We start from the raw sequence: 11,019 nt of genomic DNA on the forward strand, positions 1-11,019 counted from the left end.
ATTGTACTTTGGATTTAGTAGTTAAGTAAAAGCCGATATATAGTCAGTTTATGATATTTGCTAACAAGATTGACACACACAGTTTTTCAATACAAATATATTTTAATATGGAAACAATAATACAGTTTAAGATAACAGTTATTACAAACAATTATTTATATACAAAGTTTTATAAACTTACAAGCAATATAAAGTCTTCTTTGTGGTCTGGAACTTCCTTGCTATCTTATCGAGGGTTCACGATGAGTGAGTTAATTACAAATTAATGTAGGTACAATTCACTTAATGGGAAGCTAGCTAGCTTTGCCCTTCGTTATTTATCAGCCATATACGCCGGGTTTTCCATCGTAACGTTATGTAATGTTTTCATAAAAATACTAATGTCCGATGAGAATCCATTGAAGTTAAATGAGTTGTAATGTTCGAACTTTATAAATGCTCCTGGTCAAATATCTTAAGTTTTACGATTGATAAGCATTATAACAATCACAGTTATAGTTTCCAAAGTTTATAACACACTGACTAGAGCAAACTAATAATAGATACTCTCCTTTTGGCTCGTCACGTTGGTTATATTTATATGCGTGTGGAGGCTTTCTAGAAATTTTAGTTTTACGTAACAATACTGAGCTACATTTAAGCGCTTACGTACGTATATATATTGTTGATTCTTACTCTCGAGAATCTTCTACAACAGTGGAGAATAGGCGGGAGTTTCGCAATACATATTTAACAGTGTAAGCTATGTATGTTTCTAAATATAAACTTAATCTAAACAAACGTTGATATTAAAGTAAATATATAATAACAAATTCGTTACACTATGCATTCATTTACCATTCAAACAAACTGACGATGCTTTCCTGTCCCCTGCTGGGACTGCGGTAAGTCTAAGGATTTAAAACGCTAAAATCAGGGGTTCAGTTCCCCTTGGTGGACACAAAAACACACACACACACGATGCTTTCCTTAAATGTCAGTTTTCTTTTGTCAGTACTTGAACCAAACAAAATTAGGTGACGTTAGGAATTAATAACTACAAAAGCCTGGTCCTGGTTTATCAATACGTTTTTTATGTTGTAACGGTTTATGCTGTGTTAATTTAATTTTTTCGTAACATTTAGGTTTTTTCTGTTAATCTAGACTAGGTTGTGGATTCGTTTTAACTTTAACAGTATTGAAGCTTATCGGCTCGTAAGTTTATACAGCTGTTCAAAGTTCCCACCTTCATTTACTTCCCTCAGCTTAATCGATGAGCCTTCCAGCTCCTGGACAACCTAATTATTAATTTCAATAGTTCGGTTAATAGCAAGCGTCTTACACGCTATACTATGCCCGGCATAACCAAGTGGTTAGGACGCTCGACTCACATCTGAGAGTCGAGGGCTCGAATCCCTCTCCCACCAAACATGTTCGCCCTTTCAGCCATGGGTGCGTTATAATGTGACGGTCAATCACACTATTCGTTGGTAAAAGAGTAGCCCAAGAGTTGGCGGTGGATGGTGATTTCAAATAGTTAGTCTGAAAATTCACAAACAAATACAAACATCCTTTATACTAAGCAGTTTGTCAACACCATTTCATATATTCAACATGAAAGCTCATAAACACACATACCATGTATTTTAGTTACAGCTAAATTCTGGGCATGTTTGTGTTATAGTACTATATACAACATAATCGTCTTCTGATAATCTAATCTAATAAATAGATACATCTCATTAAGCATGTCGTTAATCGGTTTATTCAAGTTTACTTTTTTGAACTGTTAACTACAGCAAATCCGAACTTTTTTAAATTCTTGTATTATTGGAAATACGTCTAAAAATGAGTATTCTGTACTGTTGGTTTACAGCATTGTCCTCAACTATCCAGTACACACCGGCAAATGCACACAACAATTCTGTGTTGTATTTTTGTTTTAAATCCTAAAACAGTTGCTAAATTGATATTCAGACTTGTATCCACCTACTGAGAGTTTTTAAAACTACAAATAACAAAGAGTGTGCGGTTAAGCCACTTCGTTGACGAATCGATACGTTCCTGATTTAATCTCAAAAGTTCCATCACTGTCGACAGGCTTGGAAGTAACCAATTAGACCAATGCTGGCAGGTATATTTTAAAATTAATTTTGTTTCAACTAGTAATAATTCTCTGCATTATTTCGCTTACGTAATGACACCTACTATAGACGTGAAAGCCGGAAATCTGTTTCGGAATCCAAAGACTTGGTCTGTTTTACCTTATCCGTTTGGAAGTTTCTATGTTTTATTTTACTTAAAGGCTGAAAAATTATCAATTTGCAAAATCCATCTTATGTTATGTATAAGCAAAATTAAGGTTCTCTTGTTCTAACCCTAAACATTGTAATCTTAATCTTTTTACTTGACCATTTAGCCATCAACTTCATATAAACTTTGGGGGTTGGGGTGGACTAATATACACAATTTATACTCAACTCCCATTGTTTGAAGGACATCTCACAAGAAGTACTAAGTTTCAAGGTTTTAAATATTTGTGACGAAATGCGCCCAGGTGTCATAGTTACTAATTAGGTACGCCTGATATGGCCTGGTTGTTAGGGCGCTCAACTCGGAATCTGGGGATTTTGGGATTGAAACATGTTCGCCCTTTCAGCATTGAAGGCATTCTAATGTGTCGGTCAATCCTACTATTCTTTAGTAAAGAGTAGACCAAGAGTTGACTGTTAGTGGTGTTGTCTAGCGGCCTTCTCTCTTGTTTATAACTTCAAAGATAGGGACGGCTAGCGCAGATGACTATCGAGTAGCTTTGCGCGAAATTCAACAAAACAAGCTAATTAGGAATAACACCTGTTTCACTCCAAATCACTGTCCAGTAAAGATAAAACGCTTCTTTGGATTTTGTCGGCTGCCATTAGCCTACTATGATCGTTTGTTTTTGTTTCTTAGGAGCTGTTTTGGTTGGATAGGAATTGTTTCTGTTTTGGCTACATACATATTAATATAGTAGTTCTGTTTGTATCAAACAGGCTAAAACCATGAGAACCATTGTCGAAACATTTACGTTGAGATAAACAAACAAACAAACAAACAAAACACTCATGCACACACACATATATATATTCCTATACTACTTGTCCCCGGCGAGTAAACGGTAAGTTTCCAGACTTACAATGCTAAGTCCTGGCAAATCGCAGGTAGCCCATTGTGTAGCTTTGTGCAAATAAAACAACACATACTACTTATCTTCTTGTGTTCTGTTTATACCCCCTTTACATAAATATACAGAGGAGAATGAACCTTCATCCATTCCACATCAACACTTTTACATACAGTTAATGTGGAACGGATGAAGGTTCATTCTCCCTATATATTTATGTAAAAGTGTTAATGTGGAACGGATGAAGGTTCATTCTCCCCTATATACTCTCTCTTCTATATATGTATGTAAAAGTGTTGATTTGGAACGAATGAAGGTTCACTCTCCCCTATATATTTATGTAAAAGTGGTCATGCTTTAACAAAATATACATGTGTTGATGTGGAACGGATGAAAATTGATGTGGAACGAATGAAAGTTCACTCTATAGCTTGGAAGTACATAAGTGACGTAGAACATAATATTTTAAAGCTACACATTAAGAATTATTGAAAAAGAAGACTGAGAACCGCTGTAGTATATCCTTATGTTCGGTCTATAATTAATAAATACATACTTGTTGTAAACACTTTTACATACATATATAGTATTACAATTCCATTCTGATCTTCTTTTGCAACCATTTATTCTTTTTTCAGTGGTGCACTTAGTTCTTCTTTGGGAAGGTTCTTTTTATATGTTCTCACTGTTCTTACTACGTAGGCCTTCTTCATTAGGAATGCTATAACTAGTTCATAGCTTGTTTGAAAGCTATATATATACAGGGTGTGCCCCGTTCAATAATCGTTTTGATATTCTTCACAAATTTTTTGAGCAAGCCCACCTTCTACTTTTCAAGTTTCGTATTTTACAGAATATATTTTGGAAACCCATGTATAGGCTTCTGATATACAAAATTTGGAAACCTTTATTTCATATTTGTAGGCTCTAGCTGGAATGTATTACCTAAACATTATTCGTCCTCTCCATTTGCTCCCGGAATCATTACTTCTTGGAATTTTTTCTGTATTATATCCATAAGTGGTTGAATTTTTCCAAACTGACCATCCTTTTGAATTACTTTATTGCTTGCAAAATGAAAAAGTTTGAGTAGAAGTTCGAATCTGTTGCGTGACATTACATGTTCGATAAAGAGATAAATTAACATTGTAAATTCTGTACGTTTTAAGCTTTAGTGTAGTTAGGGTTAAGCTGTTGTTCTACAAAATGTCTACCAAAGTATATTTACATCTGCCATTTGTTTACATCCGTTAAAATGAAGTGCGCACGCACGCACATTTAGATAGTAAAGTACTCTCGCATTAGCAGGACAAAAACTAAACATTATCATAATAGATAAACCAAACATAATGATTGACCAGAGTGGTTCTCAATCATTTTACCTCCAGAACTCTTCCAAGAACCAAAGACAGTTAATCTCGCGGACTGTTATACTCAAATAGGTTATGTACAAAAGCTAGTCCTACAGTGTATAAAAGCGGCACTAACATATAATTAATAAAAGTTTCAAATACAGCATTATTTTAATTTAATCTAACACATTATCGCTTTTTGTTGTTTTAAACTTTAATATTAAAATTCGATTTTTATCGTTGTGGACCACCTTTAGAATGTTCTCGGCTCCACAAGCTGAGTATATAAAAAAATAATACAACTTCTAATTCGATGTGTCTGAATTAGATTCCTTGGGTGTGTTATAAATACTTAACAAACACAGTTTCAGTTCCATTTGGAAACCAAGACTATCTATGTCAATAATGTTTGAAAGCATTTATATGTTTTCACCTTCAATAAAGGTTTCCGAAATATATTTTTATATTCCAATATTTCGTAAGATAAAAACAAATCCGAGTTACAATTCCAAGATTGAATAGGTTCATTCAAAATTCTAGAAACTACCGTTTCAACCCTCTCTTTTTGCTTTACCAATAATAAAAGCATTGGCGTTATACCTTGCTTTTCCTGCGCTGTTTTTTGAAAGCATTTCAAGTGGTATAAAGACTAGTAGTGAAAGAGGTCTTCATAGGATCAGTTTATAAGATCTAAAGGGCTTAATGTTATCCGAACATTGATATTTGCTTAAGCAGTGAATCTATACTTTGTTTCCTATTTTCTGGGGTGTTTGTGAGAATTTAATTATTTGTTCTATGTAAAACAAACCTTTTGCACACGTGGAATGACGTAATGGAAACTTATTCATCTCTAGGTTAACAAAACCCACACTGTCGGTATCTAGGAGCTCGGTATTATTGGGGGGGGGGGGAAGGAAGACGCAAAGAGAATAAGTAAGATGAAAGAAGATGAAAAGCCGGCAATTTTCAACTAAAATATCATTTGACACAATGAATGCAACTAGCTTTCAAACCAGTAATATTTTTAGAGCTACAACGAATTGATTGATGGTGTGGACATATATGGGTAAATATACGTCCATTTGTCTTAGGCTTAACATTAGTTAAATTTTTATTAAGTACTGCCTATATTAGATAAAGAGATAAATTAACACTGTAACTTGCGTACGTTTTAAGCTTTAGTGTAGTTAAGGTTAAACTGTTGTTCTATAAAATGTCTACCAAAGTATATTTACTTCTGCATATCATAATACATCTATTACCTATTTCTGCACAGTAGATGATAATATTTTCAAGAGTTTCAGATTATATTGCAAGACAATTTAATATCCCGAATTCTCCTTTTCAATATTTGTGGATCAGGTTTTGTTGAATAAAAACTAAATATTTCAAAGTTTGTGAAATTATCTATTAATTAAAAACAATCAATAACATATTTTACGCACAAAAAATGTAATATCACACTTGTCGTATCTTCTCAATTTTCACTTTTTTCACTTGCATCGTACCATCACTGTACCGTACATGATCTTATAACGTTACGGCATACAGACGAGATTACAGAATGGTCGACAGATGGCGATATAAGATAATGACTTTTGTTTAGTGCGTTTGTTGTCTACCAGTAAGCACAAAGTTTCACAGTGCATCTGCTATCTGGATTGTGTTCACTGCAGGGATCGAACACCAAACGTAACATTATAAGCTCTCAAGCTTCCAACTGGGAGAGGGTCAGGGGGATTATTTTCAAAGTATTCCTTTGTATGGTGTCCAAAGATAACATTTTAAAACAAAACCACAGTCACAAAAAAAAGCAAGAATATTTTAATTCGGGAACTTTCTGCATCTTTTAATGTATGGGTTATGTGCAGTGAAGTGATACATCTCTCAATTTAATCTGATTTTCAAACTAGCTGGAGTACACGTCCCCTGGACGGAACTTATGTAATTTCATTATTAATGAAAGGTTATCTTAGGACATGAAAAGTTGCTTCCCTCGTAGTTAATTGTAAAAAACGCCCACAGAAATTGCAAAATACAAAATGTGAAACTGCAAGTATGCATGTATCTCTGCATGGACCCAACAAACTTTCATGTGAAATTTGGTGAAGATACATCCACAAGAGGTGAGGTAGTGGTAAAAAACGCAAAACACGCCCATAAAAACCGCAAAAAAGCAAAATGTAAAACTGAAAATTTATATTATCTCCCCACAGACCCAATGAACCTCCATACCAATTTTGGTGAAGATCCATCCACACCCTGCGAAGTATGTACATTTATATTTATATAGATGTAAAGAATGTAAATATTTAATAAAAAGAAAATAAGGTGTCTATAACAATTAAGAGAGGTTGAGCCTATGTCTTAATTAATCAGCTTAGTTTAAGTTGATAAGATTCTGATATACTTGAAGCTCAATTTAAATAGAATAAAAACGATCAAGGTAAAAAATGCATTCACCTAAAACATATTTTACTGAAATACACGTTCAGTACCAATATTAGATTTTTGTACAGTAAACTTATTAAAAGTGACCCAAGAATATTTGTGCATTTTCTTTTCAGTGTTTTGTGATGCTAATGTATTTTACAAAGCAATAACTCAAGTGGGTAATGTCCTTTAAGTCTTTTAACGACGTAATCCCATATGTTAACTCTACTGCTTATAGCATGTTTTCATGTAAGCAGAGAAGACAAACACTGAAGATAAAAAATAATTAAAAAATTGCGTGCGCTGGTGAAAATATATTTTTCACATAAAACGGTTTGGAAAATCGCGCACACTCCTTTTTAAAGGGTGCGAAACGAAAACAGCGAAATCAAGAAATTTAGAGAGGGGGGTTACAAAGGCTCTATAATAAAATGCGCAAACTTTTCAAAAAATGAGGAATATCAAATGACAAATCTTATCCTCAGAGACGAATTCATCAATTAATAACAACATGTTTTTCATGTTGTACGGATTGTGACTATATTTTTAACCTGGTTGAACAGCCTGTAGCAAATCGATAAAGAACGAACGATGCGCGTGGCACCAGGTATTCAGCTGGAAAAGGGATGATGTAGAGGATGCGCCATAGCGTTGTTGTACGGTTGCGAGTTACATACGTTTAGGTTAGTCTCCATTTCGTCGTGCTTTGCTTTCCAAACATCTCGTCGCAACTTCGGAAGCAACGACGAGAAAACTGCTACACCTCATACAGGTTTGTAAACAATAAGCAGTTTGTTTTTATTGTTTTGCATGCATCGAAATTGTAAGATTTCAAATTTTATCTCAAACTGCACGTGGCTCCAGTCATTACACACACACACACACATATATATATATATATATATATATGTGTGTGTGTGTGTATATATATATATATATATACATATATGTGTGTGTGTGTGTGTATATATATATGATATGTATAAGTGATATAACAAGAGTTTTAGACCTCTACAGGTAGGTAACGTAACAATGGTAAGCCTATGGGTTACAAAACGCCAGCACGTGCTGTTGATAACAATGTTGAAAGGCTAAATGTTAAGCAGTTTTTCACGTTTGAATTGTAAATCTAGCCAAGCTGACAAGCAGTGTTGTACTTAATTTATCAGTTAGAAGGCGATCAGTTTCCTACTTATTACAATACGGGTTGTATCAAAGCAAAACGGAGATAAGCATACTCTAATAATAATAATTATTGTGAATCACAACAATACAGACGGACAAATAAGCATGCATATGCTTTAATGATAATAACAATAATGTGAATCAAAACGACAAACAGACAGAAAAGCATTCACGTGCTGTAAAAATAGTAATAATTTGTGGATCAAGGCGATTGAGGCAGACAGATAAGATCACAGAAGCTCTAATGATAATGATATTTGTGAATACAAATTCTTGTAGAATAGACAAGAATTTACACGCTGTAAAAATCACAATAGCTGTGAATCAAGACAATAAAAATGGACAAACAAGAACACGCGTGCATGGCTATTGTAACAGTCATGAAGCAAGTCAATACAGACGAGTATACACGTGTTATAATAATAATAATGTCTTGAATTAAGACGATACGGACGGACAGACAAGAATACATATGTCATAACAATATTCGTATTTGTTAATGAAGACGATACAAACGGAATAAGCATGCATATACAGACAAACAAATTAGTGTTTACATAGTATATAACAATATATGAATCTGTGTTCTAATGGCACAAAACGAGAATTTCAGTGTTACTATTGTGATAGTGTTGACAAAAGCATAATAATTGGAATTAGGGGAGAAGAAATATACACAAATTACTGGGGAAGTCATGATATTATGATACAATTGTTGTTGATATCAAGTGAAAAAAACAATAGACTGGACAAAAAAAAAAGAAAAATCAATAAAGTCTCAGGGTAAATGACGATTGTGAAAGATTTAAAAACAAGCAGTGACATTTTATCCATACATTTTAGTTTATTAGCCGATCGAAGTCGAATTTGTCATTACGTAGAATTGTGAAATACGGGTGAATGGCCTGCTATACAGTGTTCTCTTTCGATTGTTGTAGTAGAGACTTGAAAGCAAATTATTGCCGATCTTAATGAACATTTTCTAGATTCCCGCATGGCGCTTAGTTTTTGTTTTTTTTTCAATATAAGTGGCCTCACAGTCACCAAAATTTCAAAATCACTTTTGAACGCAGAGAGTTAGCTAAATAGTTCTTCATATGAAAACGATAATTCAACCTCAAAGTCGGTTTAAAAATTACCTTCATTTTAATCAACAGGTAAGACCTTCTTATGTTGGTTATGAAACATGTTGATGCTCCAGGTAAGGTACGATAAAAGATACAGTATCTTTGGGAGTTGTGGGTGACATTGGGCAAAACACAAACGAACATTTCTATTAACTTGATAAACTTCATAAATTATTACTGATTGTGGCGGATTTGTTATTATATATTTATTTTAATATCGACACTTGTTTAGATTAAATTTATATTTAGAAACATACATAGCTTATACTGTTAAATATGTATTACGAAACTTCCGCCTGTTCTCTAAAGTTGTAGAAGATTCTCGAAAGTAAGAATCAACAATATATGCATCTACGTAAACGTTTAATGTAGCTTTGTATTGCTACGTAATCTGAATTTTCGAGAAATTCTCCACACGCCTATAAATATAACCAACGCGACGCGCCAAAAAAAGAGTATATATTATTAGTTTGCTATAGTCAGTGTGCTATAAACTTCGGAAACTACAACTGTGATTGTAATAACGCTTAGTAATCGGAAACTTCAGATATTTGACCAGGAGCATTTACAAAGTTCGAACATCACAAATCGTTTAACTTCAGTGGATTCTTATCGGACATTAGTATTTTTAAGAAAACATTACATAACTTCACGGTTGAAATCTCGGCGTGTGTGGCTGGTAAATAACGAAGGACAAAGCTAGTTAGCTTCCCATTAAGTGAATTGTACCTACATTAATTTGTAATTAACTCGCTCATCGTGAACCCTCGATAATATAGCAAGGAAGTTCCAGACTACAAAGAAGACTTTATATTGCTTGTAAGTTTGTAAAACTTTGTATATAAATAATTGTTTGTAATAACTGTTTGTAACAACTGTTATTTTAAACTGTATTATTGTTTGCATATTAAAATATATTTGTATAAAAAACTGTGTGTATCAATATTGTTGGCAAATATCATAAGTTGGATATATATCGACATTTATTTAACTACTAGCGCCCCAGTGGCACAGTGGTATGTCTGCGGACTTACAACACTAGAAACCGAGTTTCGATACCCGTGGTGAGCAGAGCACAGATAGCCCATTATGCAGCTTTGTGCTTAACTTAAAAAAAACTTATTTAACCACTTAATCTAAATTTAATTTAACAATTTGAAATTGTAATATTTAACATAATAAATTGGGTGCTCGTGTCCGAGATCTGAATCAGAGACAAAATTCAATCTAGATTAAAATTTAGATCAGAATTCAATTCATATCTATCAGTGCCAACAAGATATGATCATGTCTGATTATCAAGATTTTCTTGAATCACCCTCCCTCAAACAACTAGAAAGATATAACAAAAATGAATTGCTCGAAATTGACAAAGTTTTAGAACTAGAAGTTAAAAGATCAATGAGAAAAAATGAACTAAAAAATCGTATTACCGAAATACTAGTATATGATGATTTGTTACCTGAGGAAGCATTAGAGGAATACTCTAGATTCCCTACTAGCCAATCGAGGTTGAGTGATAAAGCTATATTAGAGTACTAGCTAAAACTCAAACAAATCGAGCTTGAAGAAGCTCGTATCAAAGCTGAAAGAGAAAATAAACACTTCAAGGCCGAACAAGCTCGTATCGAAGATGAGAAAGAACAAGTTCGTTTCGAAGCCGAGAAAGAACAAGCTCGAATAGAATAAACGTCTCGAGGCCGAGCAAGCTCGCATTGAAGCCGAAAAAGAAATTACACTGAAAGAAATGGAAATTAGACTCAACTCCGATCGACCAAGG

General features: G+C 33.7%; 1 protein-coding gene across 2 annotated transcripts in view; it reads left to right on the forward strand.

Annotated features, from left to right (window-relative positions):
• The first annotated feature begins 7,564 nt into the window (after positions 1-7,564).
• The window catches only part of LOC106459079 (whirlin-like), a 128,644-nt gene continuing 125,189 nt past the window's right edge, over positions 7,565-11,019 (forward strand). For both annotated transcript variants that reach the window (XM_022385491.1, XM_022385493.1), the window contains exon 1: positions 7,565-7,699. The gene's annotated coding sequence lies outside the window, so the exon portion shown is untranslated. The remainder of the gene's footprint in view (positions 7,700-11,019) is intronic.

This window comes from Limulus polyphemus, unplaced genomic scaffold, assembly GCF_000517525.1.
Source record: "Limulus polyphemus unplaced genomic scaffold, Limulus_polyphemus-2.1.2 Scaffold555, whole genome shotgun sequence".
Lineage (NCBI taxonomy): Eukaryota > Metazoa > Arthropoda > Merostomata > Xiphosura > Limulidae > Limulus > Limulus polyphemus.